Raw genomic sequence first — 22,698 nt, 5'->3', positions numbered from 1 at the left:
GTCAAAAACGAGTAAAATCCGTAAATTAACAAGGAAATTCACTTTACCACCATTTTGGCCGTTTTTGAAATTTCTAAAATCAACCATGTAAGTTATAGATATGCTCGTTCAATTTCCTTGGAACTTTTACATGCCTCGATTCGATAAGGCTAGGCCACTTTATGCCCATTTTAGTGAAAGAAAAAGGGTCAAAAACGAGTAAAATCCGTAAATTAACAAGGAAATTCACTATACCACCATTTTGGCCGTTTTTGAAATTTCTAAAATCAACCACGGAAGTCGTAGATATGCTCATTAGATTTCCTAGGAACTATTACATGCTTCGATTCGATAAGGCTAGGCCACTTTATGCCTTTTTTAGTGAAAGAAAAGGGTCAAAAACGAGTAAAATCCGTAAATTAACAAGGAAATTAACCTAACCCCCATTTTGGCCGTTTTTGAAAATTCTAATATAAACCATGGAAGTCATAGATATGCTCGTTAGATTTCCTAGAAACTATTTTGCATGCTTCGATTCGATAAGGCTCGGCCACTTTATGCCTTTTTTGGTGAAAGAAAAAAGGTGAAAAACGAGTAAAATCCGTAAATTAAGAAGGAAATTAACTTAACCCCCATTTTGGCCTTTTTGAAAATTCTAATATAAACCATGGAAGTAGTAGATATGCTTGTTAGATTTCCTAGGAACTATTACATGCTTCGATTCGATAAGGCTAGGCCACTTTATGCCCTTTTTAGTGAAAGAAAAAGGGTCAAAAACGAGTAAAATCCGTAAATTAACAAGGGAATTCACTTAACCCCCATTTAGGCCGTTTTTTTAAAATTCTATAATCAATTGTGGATGTCGTAGATATGCTTGTTATATTTCCTAGGAACTATTGCATGCTTCGATTCGATAAGGCTAGGCCACTTTATGCCTTTTTTAGTGAAAGAAAAAAGGTCAAAACGAGTAAAATCCAAAAATTAACAAGGAAATTAACTTAACCCTCATTTTGGCCGTTTTTGAAAATTCTAATATAAACCATGGAAGTCGTAGATATGCTTGTTAGATTTCCTAGGAACAATTACATGCTTCAATTCGATAAGGATAGGTCACTTTATGCTCTTTTTAGTGAAAGAAAAAGGGTCAAAAACGAGTAAAATCCGTAAATTAACAAGGAAATTCACTTTACCACCATTTTGGCCGTTTTTGAAATTTCTAAAATCAACCGTGGATGTCGTAGATATGCTTGTTAGATTTCCTAGGAACTATTGCATGCTTCGATTCGATAAGGCTAGGCCAATTTATGCCTTTCTTAGTGAAAGAAAAAGGGTCAAAAACGAGAAAAATCCGTAAATTAACAAGGAAATTCACTTTACCACCATTTTGGCCGTTTTTGAAATTTCTAAAATCAACCATGTAAGTTATAGATATGCTCGTTCAATTTCCTAGGAACTTTTTCATGCCTCGATTCGATAAGGCTAGACCACTTTATGCTCATTTTAGTGAAAGAAAAAGGGTCAAAAACGAGTAAAATCCGTAAATTAATAAGGAAATTAACTTAACCCCCATTTTGGCCTTTTTGAAAATTCTAATATAAACCATGGAAGTCGTAGATATGCTTGTTAGATTTCCTAGGAACTATTACATGCTTCAATTCGATAAGGATAGGTCACTTTATGCACTTTTTAGTGAAAGAAAAAGGGTCAAAAAAGAGTAAAATCCGTAAATTAACAAGGAAATTCACTTTACCACCATTTTGGCCGTCTTTGAAATTTCTAAAATCAACCATGTAAGTTATAGATATGCTCGTTCAATTTCCTAGGAACTTTTACATGCCTCGATTCGATAAGGCTAGGCCACTTTATGCCCATTTTAGTGAAAGAAAAAAGGTCAAAAACGAGTAAAATCCGTAAATTAACAAGGAAATTAACCTAACCCCCATTTTGGCCGTTTTTGAAAATTCTAAAATCAACCATGGAAGTCATAGATATGCTCGTTAGATTTCCTAGAAACTATTTTGCATGCTTCGATTCGATAAGGCTAGGCCACTTTATGCCTTTTTTGGTGTAAGAAAAAAGGTAAAAAACGAGTAAAATCCGTAAATTAACAAGGAAATTAACTTAACCCCCATTTTGGCCTTTTTGAAAATTCTAATATAAACCATGGAAGTAGTAGATATCCTTGTTGGATTTCCTAGGAACTATTACATCCTTCGATTCGATAAGGCTAGGCCACTTTATGCCCTTTTTAGTGAAAGAAAAAGGGTCAAAACGAGTAAAATCCGTAAATTAACAAGGGAATTCACTTAACCCCCATTTAGGCCGTTTTTTTAAAATTCTATAATCAATTGTGGATGTCGTAGATATGCTTGTTATATTTCCTAGGAACTATTGCATGCTTCGATTCGATAAGGCTAGGCCACTTTATGCCTGTTTTAGTGAAAGAAAAAGGGTCAAAACGAGTAAAATCCAAAAATTAACAAGGAAATTAACTTAACCCCCATTTTGGCCGTTTTTGAAAATTCTAATATAAACCATGGAAGTCGTAGATATGCTTGTTAGATTTCCTAGGAACTATTACATGCTTCGATTCGATAAGGCTAGGTCACTTTATGCCCTTTTTAGTGAAAGAAAAAGGGTCAAAAACGAATAAAATCCGTAAATTAACAAGGAAATTCACTTAACCCCCAATTTGGCCGATTTTGAAAATTCTGAAATCAACCATGGAAGTCATAGATATGCTCGTTAGATTTCCTAGAAACTATTTTGCATGCTTCGATTCGATAAGGTTAGGTCACTTTATGCCCTTTTTAGTGAAAGAAAAAGGGTCATAAACGAGTAAAATCCGTAAATTAACAAGGAAATTCACTTTACCACCATTTTGGCCGTTTTTGAAATTTCTAAAATCAACCGTGGATGTCGTAGATATGCTTGTTAGATTTCCTAGGAACTATTGCATGCTTCGATTCGATAAGGCTAGGTCAATTTATGCCTTTTTTAGTGAAAGAAAAAGGGTCAAAACGAGAAAAATCCGTAAATTCACAAGGAAATTAACTTAACCCCCATTTTGGCCGTTTTTGAAAATTCTAATATAAACCATGGAAGTCATAGATATGCTAGTCAGGTTTCCTAGGAACTATTACATGCTTCGATTCGATAAGGCTAGGTCACTTTATGCCCTTTTTAGTGAAAGAAAAACGGTCAAAAACGAGAAAAATCCAAAAATTAACAAGGAAATTAACTTAACTCCCATTTTGGCCGTTTTTGAAAATTCTAATATAAACCATGAAAGTCATTGATATGCTTGTTAGATTTCCTAGAAACTATTACATGCTTCAATTCGATAAGGGTAGGTCACTTTATGCTCTTTTTAGTGAAAGAAAAAGGGTCAAAAACGAGTAAAATCCGTAAATTAACAAGGAAATTCACTGTACCACCATTTTGGCCGTTTTTGAAATTTCTAAAATCAACCATGGATGTCGTAGATATGCTTGTTAGATTTCCTAGGAACTATTGCATGCTTCGATTCGATAAGGCTAGGCCAATTTATGCCTTTTTTAGTGAAAGAAAAAGGGTCAAAAACGAGAAAAATCCGTAAATTCACAAGGAAATTAATTTAACCCCCATTTTGGCCGTTTTTGAAATTTCTAAAATCAACTATGTAAGTTATAGATATGCTCGTTCAATTTCCTAGGAACTTTTACATGCCTCGATTCGATAAGGCTAGGCCACTTTATGCCCATTTTAGTGAAAGAAAAAGGGTCAAAAACGAGTAAAATCCGTAAATTAACAAGGAAATTAACCTAACCCCCATTTTGGCCGTTTTTGAAAATTTCTAAAATCAACCGTGGATGTGGTAGATATGCTTGTTATATTTCCTAGGAACTATTGCATGCTTCGATTCGATAAAGCTAGGCCACTTTATGCCTTTTTTAGTGAAAGAAAAAGGGTCAAAACGAGTAAAATCCAAAAATTAACAAGGAAATTAACTTAACCCCCATTTTGGCCGTTTTTGAAAATTCTAATATAAACCATGGAAGTCGTAGATATGCTAGTCAGGTTTCCTTGGAACTATTACATGCTTCGATTCGATAAGGCTAGGTCACTTTATGCCCCTTTTAGTGAAAGAAAAAGGGTCATAAACGAGTAAAATCCGTAAATTAACAAGGAAATTCACTTTACCACCATTTTGGCCGTTTTTGAAATTTCTAAAATCAACCATGTAAGTTATAGATATGCTCGTTCAATTTCCTAGGAACTATTACATGCCTCGATTCGATAAGGCTAGGCCACTTTATGCCCATTTTTGTGAAAGAAAAAGGGTCAAAAACGAGTAAAATCCGTAAATTAACAAGGAAATTAACCTAACCCCCATTTTGGCCGTTTTTGAAAATTCTAAAATCAACCATGGAAGTCATAGATATGCTCGCTAGATTTCCTAGAAACTATTTTGCATGCTTCGATTAGATAAGGCTTGGCCACTTTATGCCTTTTTTTGGTGAAAGAAGAAAGGTAAAAAACGAGTAAAATCCGTAAATTAACAAGGAAATTCACTTTACCACCATTTTGGCCGCTTTTGAAATTTCTAAAATCCACCGTGGATGTCGTAGATATGCTTGTTAGATTTCCTAGGAACTATTACATGCTTCGATTCGATAAGGCTAGATCACTTTATGCTCTTTTTAGTGAAAGAAAAAGGGTCAAAAACGAGTAAAATCCGTAAATTAACAAGGAAATTCACTTTACCACCATTTTGGCCGCTTTTGAAATTTCTAAAATCCACCGTGGATGTCGTAGATATGCTTGTTAGATTTCCTAGGAACTATTGCATGCTTCGATTCGATAAGGCTAGGTCAATTTATGCCTTTTTCAGTGAATGAAAAAGGGTCAAAAACGAGAAAAATCCGTAAATTCACAAGGAAATTAACTTAACCCCCATTTTGGCCGTTTTTGAAAATTCTAATATAAACCATGGAAGTCGTAGATATGCTTGTTAGATTTCCTAGGAACTATTACATGCTTCGATTCGATAAGGCTAGGTCACTTTATGCCCTTTTTAGTGAAAGAAAAAGGGTCAAAAACGAATAAAATCCGTAAATTAACAAGGAAATTCACTTAACCCCCAATTTGGCCGATTTTGAAAATTCTGAAATCAACCATGGAAGTCATAGATATGCTCGTTAGATTTCCTAGAAACTATTTTGCATGCTTCGATTCGATAAGGTTAGGTCACTTTATGCCCTTTTTAGTGAAAGAAAAAGGGTCATAAACGAGTAAAATCCGTAAATTAACAAGGAAATTAACTTAACCCCCATTTTGGCCGTTTTTGAAAATTCTAATATAAACCATGGAAGTCGTAGATATGCTTGTCATATTTCCTAGGAACTATTACATGCTTCGATTCGATAAGGCTAGGCCACCTTATGCCCTTTTTAGTGAAAGAAAAAGGGTCAAAAATGAGTAAAATCCGTAAATTAACAAGGAAATTCACTTAACCACCATTTAGGCCGTTTTTTAGAATTCTATAATCAATTGTGGATGTCGTAGATATGCTTGTTATATATCCTAGGAACTATTGCATGCTTCGATTCGATAAGGCTTGGCCACTTTATGCCTTTTTTAGTGAAAGAAAAAGGGTCAAAACGAGTAAAATCCGTAAATTGACAAGGAAATTAACTTAACCCCCATTTTGGCCGTTTTTGAAAATTCTAATATAAACCATGGAAGTCGTAGATATGCTTGTTAGATTTCCTAGGAACTATTACATGCTTCGATTCGATAAGGCTTGGTCACTATATGCCCTTTTTAGTGAAAGAAAAAGGGTCAAAAACGAGTAAAATCCGTAAATTAACAAGGAAATTCAATTTACCACCATTTTGGCCGCTTTTGAAATTTCTAAAATCAATCGTGGATGTCGTAGATATGCTTGTTAGATTTCCTAGGAACTATTGCATGCTTCGATTCGATAAGGCTAGGTCAATTTATGCCTCTTTTAGTGAAAGAAAAAGGGTCAAAAACGAGAAAAATCCGTAAATTCACAAGGAAATTAACTTATCCCCCATTTTGGCCGTTTTTGAAAATTCTAATATAAACCATGAAAGTCGTAGATATGCTTGTCAGGTTTCCTAGGAACTATTACATGCTTCGATTCGATAAGGCTTGGTCACTATATGCCCTTTTTAGTGAAAGAAAAAGGGTCAAAAACGAGTAAAATCCGTAAATTAACAAGGAAATTCACTTAACTTCCAATTTGGCCGATTTTGAAAATTCTGAAATCAACCGTGGATGTCGTAGATATGCTTATTCTATTTCCTAGGAACTATTATATTCATCGTTTCGATAAGGCTAGGCCACTTTGTCCCCTTTTTAGTGAAAGAAAAAGGATCAAAATCGAGTAAAATCCGTAAATTAACAAGGCAATTTACTTTACCACCATTTTAACTGTTTTGAAATTTCTAAAATCAACCATGGAAGTCGTAGATATGTTTCTTAGATATCCTAGGAACTATTGCATGCTTCGATTCAATAGGCTAGGCCTTATTATGCCCTTTTTAGTGAAAGAAAAAGGGTAAAAAAACGAGTAAAATCCGTAAATTCACAAGGAAATTAACTTAACCCCCATTTTGGCCGTTTTTGAAAATTCTAATATAAACCATGGAAGTCGTAGATATGCTTGTCATATTTCCTAGGAACTATTACATGCTTCGATTCGATAAGGCTAGGCCACCTTATGCCCTTTTTAGTGAAAGAAAAAGGGTCAAAAATGAGTAAAATCCGTAAATTAACAAGGAAATTCACTTAACCACCATTTAGGCGGTTTTTTAGAATTCTATAATCAATTGTGGATGTCGTAGATATGCTTGTTATATTTCCTAGGAACTATTGCATGTTTCGATTCGATAAGGCTTGGCCACTTTATGCCTTTTTTAGTGAAAGAAAAAGGGTCAAAACGAGTAAAATCCGTAAATTGACAAGGAAATTAACTTAACCCCCATTTTGGCCGTTTTTGAAAATTCTAATATAAAACATGGAAGTCGTAGATATGCTTGTTAGATTTCCTAGGAACTATTACATGCTTCGATTCGATAAGGCTAGGTCACATTATGCTCTTTTTAGTGAAAGAAAAAGGGTCAAAAACGAGTAAAATCCGTAAATTAACAAGGAAATTCACTTTACCACCATTTTGGCCGCTTTTGAAATTTCTAAAATCAACCGTTGATGTCGTAGATATGCTTGTTAGATTTTCTAGGAACTATTGCATGCTTCGATTCGATAAGGCTAGGTCAATTTATGCCTTTTTCAGTGAAAGAAAAACCGTCAAAAACGAGAAAAATCCGTAAATTCACAAGGAAATTAACTTAACCCCCATTTTGGCCGTTTTTGAAAATTCAAATATAAACCATGGAAGTCGTAGATATGCTTGTCATGTTTCCTAGGAACTATTACATGCTTCAATTCGATAAGGCTAGGTCACTTTATGCCCTTTTTAGTGAAAGAAAAAGGGTCATAAACGAGTAAAATCCGTAAATTAACAAGGAAATTCACTTTACCACCATTTTGGCCGTTTTTGAAATTTCTAAAATCAACCATGTAAGTTATAGATATGCTCGTTCAATTTCCTAGGAACTATTACATGCCTCGATTCGATAAGGCTAGGCCACTTTATGCCCATTTTTGTGAAAGAAAAAGGGTCAAAAACGAGTAAAATCCATAAATTAACAAGGAAATTAACCTAACCCCCATTTTGGCCGTTTTTGAAAATTCTAAAATCAACCATGGAAGTCATAGATATGCTCGTTAGATTTCCTAGAAACTATTTTGCATGCTTCGATTAGATAAGGCTAGGTCACATTATGCTCTTTTTAGTGAAAGAAAAAGGGTCAAAAACGAGTAAAATCCGTAAATTAACAAGGAAATTCACTTTACCACCATTTTGGCCGCTTTTGAAATTTCTAAAATCAATCGTGGATGTCGTAGATATGCTTGTTAGATTTCCTAGGAACTATTGCATGCTTCGATTCGATAAGGCTAGGTCAATTTATGCCTCTTTTAGTGAAAGAAAAAGGGTCAAAAACGAGAAAAATCCGTAAATTCACAAGGAAATTAACTTAACCCCCATTTTGGCCGTTTTTGAAAATTCTAATATAAACCATGAAATTCGTAGATATGCTTGTCAGGTTTCCTAGGAACTATTACATGCTTCGATTCGATAAGGCTTGGTCACTATATACCCTTTTTAGTGAAAGAAAAAGGGTCAAAAACGAGTAAAATCCGTAAATTAACAAGGAAATTCACTTAACCCCCAATTTGGCCGATTTTGAAAATTCTGAAATCAACCGTGGATGTCGTAGATATGCTTCTTAGATATCCTAGGAACTATTGCATGCTTCGATTCAATTGGCTAGGCCTTATTATGCCCTTTTTAGTGAAAGAAAAAGGGTAAAAAAACGAGTAAAATCCGTAAATTCACAAGGAAATTAACTTAACCCCCATTTTGGCCGTTTTTGAAAATTCTAATATAAACCATGGAAGTCGTAGATATGCTTGTCATATTTCCTAGGAACTATTACATGCTTCGATTCGATAAGGCTAGGCCACCTTATGCCCTTTTTAGTGAAAGAAAAAGGGTCAAAAATGAGTAAAATCCGTAAATTAACAAGGAAATTCACTTAACCACCATTTAGGCCGTTTTTTAGAATTCTATAATCAATTGTGGATGTCGTAGATATGCTTGTTATATTTCCTAGGAACTATTGCATGCTTCGATTCGATAAGGCTTGGCCACTTTATGCCTTTTTTAGTGAAAGAAAAAGGGTCAAAACGAGTAAAATCCGTAAATTGACAAGGAAATTAACTTAACCCCCATTTTGGCCGTTTTTGAAAATTCTAATATAAACCATGGAAGTCGTAGATATGCTTGTTAGATTTCCTAGGAACTATTACATGCTTCGATTCGATAAGGCTAGGTCACATTATGCTCTTTTTAGTGAAAGAAAAAGGGTCAAAAACGAGTAAAATCCGTAAATTAACAAGGAAATTCACTTTACCACCATTTTGGCCGCTTTTGAAATTTCTAAAATCAACCGTTGATGTCGTAGATATGCTTGTTAGATTTCCTAGGAACTATTGCATGCTTCGATTCGATAAGGCTAGGTCAATTTATGCCTTTTTCAGTGAAAGAAAAAGCGTCAAAAACGAGAAAAATCCGTAAATTCACAAGGAAATTAACTTAACCCCCATTATGGCCGTTTTTGAAAATTCTAATATAAACCATGGAAGTTGTAACACCCATACTAGACGTATCTAGAAAGTCTAGCACGTGCGTTGAATTTAGTATTGGATACATTAAATTATACTACATAAAAGTTTCGAATGAATATTATTATAACAACAATGCGTTCGTACAAAGATATACAATTCCTCTTTTCCTAAAGTATATTAAATACATCCTTGGAACCCTTGCCATCCTGCTGCAGTACGAACGATCCCTTGTTGAAATATCCATCCGGCTTCAAGCTTGCATACCAACTTGCTTATCTGAAACAAATAAGGATTGGGATGAGACATAATGTCTCAGTGAGTTCCCCTAAATCCTAGGCTATAGGTAACCTCAGGGGAAACCTACGGTCACCACGTGTCTACATTACAACCTGACGGTTGATTATACGTGTGTGGGGACTTGCTTTCTTAGACGGTTGTGCATACTAGGGCAGTCATAAAATCTTAACTTGTTATAGGCTTCTCATCTTACCCGTGTCATGGCGGTTAAGGGAAAACTAAAACCGCAATGCCAAGATACTATCTATACATCAAGGCCTTCACTTGCTAAAGTCATGACACAACTCTAAACCGGACGATTAGGGAAACCTATGATCGTCTTCGGTGTATCTTTCTTTACTCGCTTACTTGCTTACTTGCTTACTTGAATAATTGTATCTATCTTAATCTTGCCACAAAAGTGACTCTTTCTAGTTTGCTAGTTCTTGACTATCTTCTTACTTTATCTTATCTAATTCTTGACAGTCTATGTCAAGGCTCTATGACATAACACATAAACATAGGATGAAAATGCATAGTCAACTTCATTGATTATGTTAGCGTGTAACAAACAACTTATCTGAGTTCATTTTACGGATTAGTTCCGAGTGGAGTAACCCCGGAAGTTAATCCCTTACTACCGGTGAAAATGCTTTGCAATAGCGCACCGGACTCCCTTAGTGAACGTGCGGGTCCCTTACGGCTTACCCCGTTCCCCTTGGAGAACCTTTTATATCCAACCTTGGAAGGAATATAAAAGACACGACACCTTAACTTAGTGAAATGCGGCTCCCTTTCGGCTTAACCATTCCCCTTGGGGAACCCCTTGAACCCAACCTTGGAAGGAATTCAAGAGACATAACACTCTTATTATAATCTTAGTCTTATGCATATATGAAGGTTAAACCTAATCATACTATCTCTTTTACCTCGGATCCTTAAACGATCCTGCTAGAGGTAAACTTAAGCTTTGCTTATCTTACTTTGTGAATGGATACGAAATCGATTCACATCATGCCATACTCGTATGGTTCTTTCTTCTTAATAAGATAATACTCTTAATATGTCTATGCGAAGAACTTAACTTCGCGTCTTATCATTCTAGGAATCTTGCTAGTTCTCGACAACTATGTCGAGGCTCTAGTTCTTTCCCTTGCTTAGAGATTAACTTGCTACCCGATTCATATCTTGTTTCTATCGTATGCCATGCCTTACTAACATGCTTAATACTTGCCTCATATCATAAGAATCATGCTTTCTTTGATCATCATTTAGGGCCTTGGGTTGAGGGGTTTACGTTCGTAAAAAGACACCACGGAGAAAACCGCATCGCCAAGCCCCATGCCTGCCTAAAGCGAGCAAAACAATGAGATTCTCACTGTCTTACTCGCCTAGGCGAGTGATTTCACTGGGGAGGCGAGTGGTTACTCGCCGTGGCGAGTTAGGGGCGAGCAGGACCCCCCATTCGCAGGTCTAGCTCGCCGTGGCGAGTAATAGCTCGCCGTGGCGAGTTAGGACAGTCCAGAACACTTAAAAATGGTATTTTTGACCCAAAAACCTCAAACCAAGTGTCTCTAAGTGTTTTATGACCCTTAGGATCATTAGAAACCTGTAAAACATAAACTCAGCAAGTATTCACAAGACAAGCAAGCATGGCATACAATTGGGGTAACTAAACTTATACTTAAACCCTAGAATTATCATGTTATTCGTATTCATTTAACATGGCATAACATAATCCCAAAGGGTAGGATAGCTATCTATGGAACTCACCTAAACAAAATCTTGAAGCATCAACAAGTTCCCAAGCAAAACCCTAGCTTTGTCCCACTTGCTTCCTTTAATCAAACCATCCAATTTTTGTTGTTTTTCTTGGACACTAAGACACCATAATCTTTGCTTGATCATGAAGAAGCCATAACTTGATTCATCTTGAACTTACCAAGTACAAACCCTAACTTTGATCCTCTAGTTTTCTTGTGCTCATGATTTCATAAAAGAAACCTTGCTCTACTTGAATCAACCAAGGAACCATTGAATAAACAAACCCTAGCCTCATGGATTTTCCCTTGGTGAAGAGAAGAAGAATTGTGAGATCACCCAAGTTTCTAGTTGTTCTTAAGAGAGAGGAAGAAGAAGAAAACCATGATAAAAGATCCATCTCTAAACCTAGAATCCAAGAAGAAAGAAGTTTAGAAGCTTGAAAGAGGTTGGGAGAAGAAGGAATGGCGTGGGTGAAGAGAAGAGAGAAGGAAGAGAAAAGCTTATGCCAACTTAGAGAGAGAAAGAGAATTGGAAATGAGATATTTTTGGGATAAAATCAATTAAATATCCTTCCCTCGCAAAATTACCAAAATGCCCTTGCCTTTAAGCGTGTTAAAAGCGACACTGATACTTACTCCGTAATAAGCTGATATTACATAATAAATATTCTCCATTAACTTTCTTTCAAAATACGTTCTCTGGGACGATCGACTGATACAGTTCAGACACTGACAGGCAGGATGTTACATTTCTACCCCCCTTAAAAAAAATTTCGTCCTCGAAATTTAGAAACCATCTATCAATCGTCGCAACTGCGGCCTGCCTTCTCTAACTTTAGTTATATGAGGCCTGCTAATACTCACTTCACAGAGTTCGAAGCATATTTTCCTCATCAAAATACGTAACACATCCTCTTTCTTATTCTCATAAACGAATATGATTTCCTCAATCCTAATATCTTTCTCAAAATCATAGAACCATCTTAGAACCTTGTGTCCAAAACACACTTTTGCTGCATGTGGACTAGTTGTCTCTATTCCATATCTCATCTTCTTAGCATAACCATTCACGTAAGTAACCTTTTACTAACTAAAACACTCAGGATTTGCCTTTATACTGGGGTCCTACCGGAATCCAGGTTTGCCCTGCAGTGCTTTCTGGCATCTGAAATATCTTATCATGCATACATCTTACTATGCATACATGATCTTTCTTACCGCATCTTGCGATTTATATTTCTTGCTTATGTTACTTATCTTGATGATTACACAAAACTCTTAACTCTTCTAAGCTCTTCAAAAACCTTTCTAACTTGACATAAAGAAGCGAAATCCATTATGTCGATTCTCTTGATAATCTAATCACCAAATCTATGGTTCACTCGCTTTAAACTTTCTGCTAAGTCCATTTGCAATTGCATTGAACACTTTTAGTACAAAACCGTGCATCCCGTATGATATTGATATCACACGAGCATTGCCATCTCCTCTTTAAACTTTATCCTCCTATTACTTGCACATTTCCGAATACCGCTTCTTGTTAATTAATAACGATACTCAATCTAGTACTTTACTTCAAGAAATTTCTAAACTTTGGTACATAGATTCTTGGAACGAACATTTACTTGAATAAAGAAAATCTCATTTTGAAACCAAGTTTATAATGATACCTCAGAACCACAGGGCGAGTCTCTAAGTTTTTATTAAAAAGGTTTACAACTCGTCCCAAACTTGTTATATTAAGTTGGTCCTGAAGTCAGTACGTCTTAGGTGAGTTTGCTCATTTATGGCGCACTCCCTTGGTTTCATCAATGTTTAATATAATACTTTTAAAACAATTTCGTTCACAAATTCCTTAATACCAATCTTAATTTTGAGAAAACTACAACCATAGCTTATCGCTATTCTAGAAAGTATCGTTATCATTTAACAAGTTTGGTATAGGAGGGTATGTTCTTCATCTTGTAAAACTCATAAACCTTATTCCATTATAATAGCACATGCTCTTCTACATCTTCAACAACATCATTTAGACAACCCGACTACTTCATCTGTGGTATCTCGAGTCTTCTTTGTCTTACTTAAGCGAAGATACTTCCTTTATACTTCTACTTTAATCAACACTGACTGTGTGAGTATCAACACTTACTTTACACATCGAGAACTTCCTGTTCATCTCATAGTACTTCTTATTAAAACTTATATTACTTTCCCAAACTTTCTTCACGAAGATTCTTATAACCAAAGTTCCATGTTCCATGGTCACCGTTCACAACTTTACCAATTAATTTCCGCGGCGCTACTCTGATTTCCACCGGTTGGCTTTGACTAGTTCTCTAATCCGTTGAGACGAGTAATCTTCACACTCCTTCTATCATTGAATAATATCTTCGTGATCTCTTCTCAAAACTTTCCATGGTAAACTCATCTTGCACTTGAACATATATGCCTTATACATCTATCACGGTGTGTTCGTATTTTCCTCTTACTACGTTTTGCTTAATCGTATCTATGCTTGCTCGTTGACTTTTCTTTCAAAGAAAACTTTGTAAATTAGCACATGGGTTATTGACGCTGATGCTCTTCCGCTATATACTTTTATAAAATATAATGAATCTAAGCCCAGTTGTTACTCTAAATTCACAGGACGAGTTGACAACACATACGTGCCATCAAATCTTAGTCTTAGTGAGTTTAGTATACTCTACGCAAGTCGTAACAACCGGTACCTGAAAAATTTCTTTTTGATTTCAAAATGTCAACTTCAATCACCCATACGCATATATCTTTCTAAAATCTCTTAAACTTTATGATTCAACATCCTAACGAGCTTTAGCAAATTAATTAAGCAAAACATAAGTTCGAGGGATACTCATAACTCCACAAAATCCGAGAACCTTGTGACTTCGTACAACTCTTCACCTCTTTAACTTCTTTACTTCCGTGCCCTCCATTCTAATTATCAGAACCTCTAAACTCTTGATCTGAACTCTTTCTCAACTCTTGACATATTAACTTCCAAAGTTACCTTAACCGCATCGATTTCCGTTAATAGTTGCTCATGCCTTTTCCTATGAAAATCTTAGGATACGATGTGCATTTGTCACTCGATGTCATAAATGATTTCCGTCACATAAAAGATTACTGCGAAGATATCTCCCCAATAGTCATTGCAAACCATAGGAACGAATTGGTAGAAAACGAAAAGTTTCGTTCTCGGCTTGTTATTGGTGAGCTTCTTCGACTCTATTTTTCAGAAACATTCTTTATGTAAAGTTTTTATTCTCAAGTAACCAATGCACATCATTCATTCCTATCATTGTAAAATATCAAACCTCATAACTTATCTAAATTAAAATAAATACACGGCAACCATTAACCTATTTCAATACAGTTCTCATCTCGTCAGAATCAACGGCTTAGTCCTGACGACATAAACTTTCGCTTAAATCCTTAACTTCTTCTACTACTAGTAACTTGCCTTGCTACGTTGCGAATTAATGCACTTTCAGAACACTAGAACCTTGTCCACTCTGAGTGTTCAAATCCATAACTTCATTCACATAATGATATCCCTGGGAGCTTATTAATTCCGTCAACATCAACTTCTTTCTAACTTATAACCTTGCGCTTACGTTCCGGAATACAATTCCTTCCTATACAATAATTCTGTTCAATCAACAGCTCTTACTGAAACTTCAGATCATACTTAGTTATTTCCAAACTCTTAATTACGGGTATACGAGTACCTTCCACATCTTTCCCGGAACCGTTGGAACGTTCCTTCTTAGCATTATCTTACATTCCCGGAGGATCTATACTTCTACTACTTAGTTCACCGACCACTTTCTGGCACGACAAACTCTTACTTACTACTCATCCTGAGTTCTTACTTTTTGGTACAACTTCATCTCTTTCTTCATTCCTCCTGGGTCCTATTCAGCTCTCAGGCATCCATCCTAATCGTCGAATGTTAAATTGAGTTGATCAGGCTCAACTAACAATGACAACTAGAACTTTTACCCGGAACCCAATGGTCCCACTACCTTGTTGTAACTTAATGACCCAAGGCACGGTCTGAATCGACCTGCTCTGATACCAAATGTAACACCCATACTAGACGTATCAAGAAAGTCTAGCACGTGCGTTGAATTTAGTATTGGATACATTAAATTATACTACATAAAAGTTTCGAATGAATATTATTATAACAACAATGCGTTCGTACAAAGATATACAACTCCTCTTTTCCTAAAGTATATTAAATACATCCTTGGAACCCTTGCCATCCTGCTGCAGTACGAACGATCCCTTGTTGAAATATCCATCCGGCTTCAAGCTTGCATACCAACTTGCTTATCTGAAACAAATAAGGATTGGGATGAGACATAATGTCTCAGTGAGTTCCCCTAAATCCTAGGCTATAGGTAACCTCAGGGGAAACCTACGGTCACCACGTGTCTACATTACAACCTGACGGTTGATTATACGTGTGTGGGGACTTGCTTTCTTAGACGGTTGTGCATACTAGGGCCGTCATAAAATCTTAACTTGTTATAGGCTTCTCATCTTACCCGTGTCATGGCGGTTAAGGGAAAACTAAAACCGCAATGCCAAGATACTATCTATACATCAAGGCCTTCACTTGCTAAAGTCATGACACAACTCTAAACCGGACGATTAGGGAAACCTATGATCGTCTTCGGTGTATCTTTCTTTACTCGCTTACTTGCTTACTTGCTTACTTGAATAATTGTATCTATCTTAATCTTGCCACAAAAGTGACTCTTTCTAGTTTGCTAGTTCTTGACTATCTTCTTACTTTATCTTATCTAATTCTTGACAGTCTATGTCAAGGCTCTATGACATAACACATAAACATAGGATGAAAATGCATAGTCAACTTCATTGATTATGTTAGCGTGTAACAAACAACTTATCTGAGTTCATTTTACGGATTAGTTCCGAGTGGAGTAACCCCGGAAGTTAATCCCTTACTACCGGTGAAAATGCTTTGCAATAGCGCACCGGACTCCCTTAGTGAACGTGCGGGTCCCTTACGGCTTACCCCGTTCCCCTTGGAGAACCTTTTATATCCAACCTTGGAAGGAATATAAAAGACACGACACCTTAACTTAGTGAAATGCGGCTCCCTTTCGGCTTAACCATTCCCCTTGGGGAACCCCTTGAACCCAACCTTGGAAGGAATTCAAGAGACATAACACTCTTATTATAATCTTAGTCTTATGCATATATGAAGGTTAAACCTAATCATACTATCTCTTTTACCTCGGATCCTTAAACGATCCTGCTAGAGGTAAACTTAAGCTTTGCTTATCTTACTTTGTGAATGGATACGAAATCGATTCACATCATGCCATACTCGTATGGTTCTTTCTTCTTAATAAGATAATACTCTTAATATGTCTATGCGAAGAACTTAACTTCGCGTCTTATCATTCTAGGAATCTTGCTAGTTCTCGACAACTATGTCGAGGCTCTAGTTCTTTCCCTTGCTTAGAGATTAACTTGCTACCCGATTCATATCTTGTTTCTATCGTATGCCATGCCTTACTAACATGCTTAATACTTGCCTCATATCATAAGAATCATGCTTTCTTTGATCATCATTTAGGGCCTTGGGTTGAGGGGTTTACGTTCGTAAAAAGACACCACGGAGAAAACCGCATCGCCAAGCCCCATGCCTGCCTAAAGCGAGCAAAACAATGAGATTCTCACTGTCTTACTCGCCTAGGCGAGTGATTTCACTGGGGAGGCGAGTGGTTACTCGCCGTGGCGAGTTAGGGGCGAGCAGGACCCCCCATTCGCAGGTCTAGCTCGCCGTGGCGAGTAATAGCTCGCCGTGGCGAGTTAGGACAGTCCAGAACACTTAAAAATGGTATTTTTGACCCAAAAACCTCAAACCAAGTGTCTCTAAGTGTTTTATGACCCTTAGGATCATTAGAAACCTGTAAAACATAAACTCAGCAAGTATTCACAAGACAAGCAAGCATGGCATACAATTGGGGTAACTAAACTTATACTTAAACCCTAGAATTATCATGTTATTCGTATTCATTTAACATGGCATAACATAATCCCAAAGGGTAGGATAGCTATCTATGGAACTCACCTAAACAAAATCTTGAAGCATCAACAAGTTCCCAAGCAAAACCCTAGCTTTGTCCCACTTGCTTCCTTTAATCAAACCATCCAATTTTTGTTGTTTTTCTTGGACACTAAGACACCATAATCTTTGCTTGATCATGAAGAAGCCATAACTTGATTCATCTTGAACTTACCAAGTACAAACCCTAACTTTGATCCTCTAGTTTTCTTGTGCTCATGATTTCATAAAAGAAACCTTGCTCTACTTGAATCAACCAAGGAACCATTGAATAAACAAACCCTAGCCTCATGGATTTTCCCTTGGTGAAGAGAAGAAGAATTGTGAGATCACCCAAGTTTCTAGTTGTTCTTAAGAGAGAGGAAGAAGAAGAAAACCATGATAAAAGATCCATCTCTAAACCTAGAATCCAAGAAGAAAGAAGTTTAGAAGCTTGAAAGAGGTTGGGAGAAGAAGGAATGGCGTGGGTGAAGAGAAGAGAGAAGGAAGAGAAAAGCTTATGCCAACTTAGAGAGAGAAAGAGAATTGGAAATGAGATATTTTTGGGATAAAATCAATTAAATATCCTTCCCTCGCAAAATTACCAAAATGCCCTTGCCTTTAAGCGTGTTAAAAGCGACACTGATACTTACTCCGTAATAAGCTGATATTACATAATAAATATTCTCCATTAACTTTCTTTCAAAATACGTTCTCTGGGACGATCGACTGATACAGTTCAGACACTGACAGGCGGGATGTTACAGAAGTCGTAGATATGCTTGTCATGTTTCCTAGGAACTATTACATGCTTCAATTCGATAAGGCTAGGTCACTTTATGCCCTTTTTAGTGAAAGAAAAAGGGTCAAAAACGAGTAAAATCCGTAAATTAACAAGGAAATTCACTTAACCCCCAATTTGGCCGATTTTGAAAATTCTGAAATCAACCATGGAAGTCATAGATATGCTCGTTAGATTTCCTAGAAACTATTTTGCATGCTTCGATTCGATAAGGCTAGGTCACTTTATGCCCTTTTTAGTGAAAGAAAAAGGGTCATAAACGAGTAAAATCCGTAAATTAACAAGGAAATTCACTTTACCACCATTTTGGCCGTTTTTGAAATTTCTAAAATCAACCATGTAAGTTATAGATATGCTCGTTCAATTTCCTAGGAACTGTTACATGCCTCGATTCGATAAGGCTAGGCCACTTTATGCCCATTTTTGTGAAAGAAAAAGGGTCAAAAACGTGTAAAATCCATAAATTAACAAGGAAATTAACCTAACCCCCATTTTGGCCGTTTTTGAAAATTCTAAAATCAAGCATGGAAGTCATAGATATGCTCGTTAGATTTCCTAGAAACTATTTTGCATGCTTCGATTAGATAAGGCTAGGCCACTTTATGCCCTTTTTAGTGAAAGAAAAAAGGTAAAAAACGAGTAAAATCCGTAAATTAACAAGGAAATTAACTTAACCCCCATTTTGGCCGTTTTTGAAAATTCTAATATAAACCATGGAAGTCGTAGATATGCTTGTTAGATTTCCTAGGAACTATTACATGCTTCGATTCGATAAGGCTAGGTCACATTATGCTCTTTTTAGTGAAAGAAAAAGGGTCAAAAACGAGTAAAATCCGTAAATTAACAAGGAAATTCACTTTACCACCATTTTGGCCGCTTTTGAAATTTCTAAAATCAATCGTGGATGTCGTAGATATGCTTGTTAGATTTCCTAGGAACTATTGCATGCTTCGATTCGATAAGGCTAGGTCAATTTATGCCTTTTTTAGTGATAGAAAAAGGGTCAAAAACGTGAAAAATCCGTAAATTCACAAGGAAATTAACTTAACCCCCATTTTGGCCGTTTTTGAAAATTCTAATATAAACCATGGAAGTCGTAGATATGCTTGTCAGGTTTCCTAGGAACTATTACATGCTTCGATTCGATAAGGCTAGGTCACTTTATGCCCTTTTTAGTGAAAGAAAAAGGGTCAAAAACGAGTAAAATCCGTAAATTAACAAGGAAATTCACTTTACCACCATTTAGGCCGTTTTTTAAAATTCTATAATCAAATGTGGATGTCGTAGATATGCTTGTTATATTTCCAAGGAACTATTGCATGCTTCGATTCGATAAGGCTAGGCCACTTTATGCCTTTTTTAGTGAAAGAAAAAGCGTCAAAAACGAGTAAAATCCGTAAATTGACAAGGAAATTAACTTAACCCCCATTTTGGCCGTTTTTGAAAATTCTAATATTAACCGTGGAAGTCGTAGATATGCTTGTTAGATTTCCTAGGAACTATTACATGCTTCGATTCGATAAGGCTAGGTCACTTTATGCTCTTTTTAGTGAAAGAAAAAGGGTCAAAAACGAGTAAAATCCGTAAATTAACAAGGAAATTCACTTTACCACCATTTTGGCCGTTTTTGAAAATTCTAATATAAACTGTAACACCCTGTTTTCCCAACATAAAAATTTCATTTAAAATCAGAGTATTTTAATCACAACGAAATGTCACATACTTCATTTAAATCATAAAATGGATAATAATAATTATCCTTCAAATTCAACATCATGAAAAATCTTAAACTATTGCAGCGGAAAATAGTTCAACATTTAAAAGTCTTGGCACGCAGGCCTTATTGAAAAATCTCATAAAATTAGTTCATAAAAGAGACACGTAAGGAATAGAAGTAAAAGCAAGCCCCCATCCCGTTACGTATCAGAGCACCTAGACACCAACTGAGAGTCCACTCATGAACGCCTCTAATCTTTATTACCTGCACATTACCCACGGTCGAGGCAACATATACGCAGAAGGGGTGAGATTTCATAGTCATTACATTAAGCATATAATCCAATAAAATGCATTTAACAACTTAAACATTAATAACATGTCAACAATTAACAATCAGTATATTTTTCATTTCATAACAAATACAATCATCAAATATCATTACTAATTTTCATCACAAATCATAATCAACTTAACACTCAGCTTGACGACACAACTCATCTTTGACCATGCAACTCTATCAACTCAACAACAACTCGACAACACAACTCATCTTAGACCATGCAACTCTATCAACTCAACAACAACTCGACAACACAACTCATCTTAGACCATGCAACTCTATCAACTCAACAACAACTTGACAACTTAACATCATGAACTTCTTGATATGCAAATGCATGTGGTACCAATCAACAACAAATGAGCATAATAGGCTCTTCAACGTGTGAGCACAAAGGCTGCCGGGCCTAAAGCCCCCAACTTTAATGAGCACAAAGGCTGCCGGGCCTAAAGCCCCCAACTTTAATGAGCACAAAGGCTGCCGGGCCTAAAGCCCCCAACTTTAATGAGTATGCAATGAACTCAACTCCCAACAACTTAGACAACGACGTGTACAACTCATATGACTCATAATCTTGGACAACTTCTTACATTCCAACAACATAGACCGACTCATGCAACCTCAAGACACTAACAGTCGACAACAGAAAACAGCAGCAACATACAACAATTAACAACGCTTGATTGTGTTAACGTTCACATAAAGAATTAATTACATCAATATAAATATCATAAAACATCATTATAGCATTCATGCAGCAACACTTCTAGTTTCAGTCACCATAACAGACTTCCGGAGCTTATGCAAGCATCCTAAACAGCTCTCTAACTTACTTCTAAGGTCATCTCAAGACTACACGTGCGAAAGGATCGCATCGGGACAATTTTGGGCAACTAACAGCCTAACTCGCAGTGGCGAGTAACTTCACTCGCAATGGCGAGCAAAGTGTGCATTCTGGATGCCTACGTATTTACTCGCAGTGGCGAGTTATTCTGCTCGCAGTTGCGAGCTCACAGGTCACTCGCAGTTGCGAGTTGTGTTGCTCGCAGTTGCGAGTTCTGGGTTCTAGCTCGCAGAGGCGAGTGTTCTTGCTCGCAGGTGCGAGCGATGAATGTCAGTACGGCCAGAAACCTAAAAATTCCAACTTTTCACTTAATCTCCTAATTCTAACCTCAATTTAACATCTAATTATCATCTTATGGTATAACTAAGTTCTGTACACTAATTTAGCATCAACCTAACATCTTTTCATGATTCAATCATCAAATTCGGTCTTAAACCTAATTCCCAATTCTCACCAAAACTTAACCTAATCATGCCAAATTCATCCTATAGAATCATACCCTTAATAGTAATGAAAATTAGTCTCACCCTTACCTTGTAATTGCAGAATCGATAGCCTCTCCCTCTGGTTCTCCTATTCTGACTTTTCTCCCTTTTCTCCAAAAGCGTTTCACGTAAAAACGTTTCCCACTTATGTCTGTATTATTTATTTACTCTTATTACTCATCTCACCTATAAACTTACTCTTTCCACCTCACAGCCTAACTTCTAATATTTTTATTTTATTTCTAATATCTTATTTTATTTAATAATAAAATAAGTCACACCAACATAACAACTTCACAACATCCTATACTCCACATAATTTCTTCATAAATCGTATAACTTACTCAAATCATAAATCATATAAATTACTCAAATTATAAATCATATAAGCATATATTTATAAATATATTCTAAACTTCATTGAATTAATTAAATAGTTAAGACGGGCGTTACAACTCTCCCCAACTTATAGAATTTTCGTCCTCGAAAATTTACCTCAAGCAAACAACTCTGGATAAGACTCCATCATCTTACTCTCCAGCTCCCACGTCAAGCTTTCACCAGTAGCGCCGCTCCAAACAACTCTCACTAGAGGTATTTCTTTGCCTCTCAACGTCTTCATTTTGCGATCATCAATCCTCAAAGGTAAGGTCTCTACCGTAAGGTTGTCTCTAACTTGCACATCATCACTCTGAATCACATGGGACGGGTCTGGAACATACTTCCTCAATTGCGACACATGGAACACATCATGCAAATTCGATAAATGAGGTGGTAAGCCAACCCTATAAGCCACCGTGCCAATTCTCTCGGATATCTGATAAGGACCAATAAACTTTGGAGTCAACTTCTTTGACTTCAATGCACGACCGACACCGGTCGTTGGAGTAACTCTCAAGAACACATGGTCTCCCTCTTGAAACTCAAGGTCTTTCTTACGCTTATCATGGTAGCTCTTCTGTCGACTCTGCGACGCTTTCATCTTCTCTTGAATCATTTTCACCTTCTCAGTAGTCTGTTGAACAATTTCTGGTCCTAGAACCACACTTTCACCGGTCTCAAACCAACACAACGGAGTCCTACACCTCCGACCATACAAAGCCTCGAAAGGTGCCATCCCAAT

At 36.5% G+C, this 22,698-nt stretch overlaps 1 long non-coding RNA gene across 1 annotated transcript; it reads right to left on the bottom strand.

The window, feature by feature from the left end:
* Positions 1–19,900: 19,900 nt before the first annotated feature.
* On the bottom strand, positions 19,901–22,138 carry LOC146927117 (uncharacterized). The gene is made up of 2 exons (XR_015008166.1): positions 22,071–22,138; positions 19,901–20,168 (listed from the first exon to the last, which is right to left on the bottom strand). It is a non-coding gene; the product is annotated as an uncharacterized LOC146927117 (long non-coding RNA).
* Between the last annotated feature and the right edge of the window lie 560 nt (positions 22,139–22,698).

This window comes from Medicago sativa, chromosome 4 (assembly GCF_051527215.1).
Source record: "Medicago sativa cultivar Bolivia chromosome 4, Bolivia_mono, whole genome shotgun sequence".
NCBI lineage: Eukaryota > Viridiplantae > Streptophyta > Magnoliopsida > Fabales > Fabaceae > Medicago > Medicago sativa.
The sequence above is the reverse complement of the archived record's forward strand: the minus strand, read 5'-3'. Positions and strand labels throughout refer to the sequence as shown.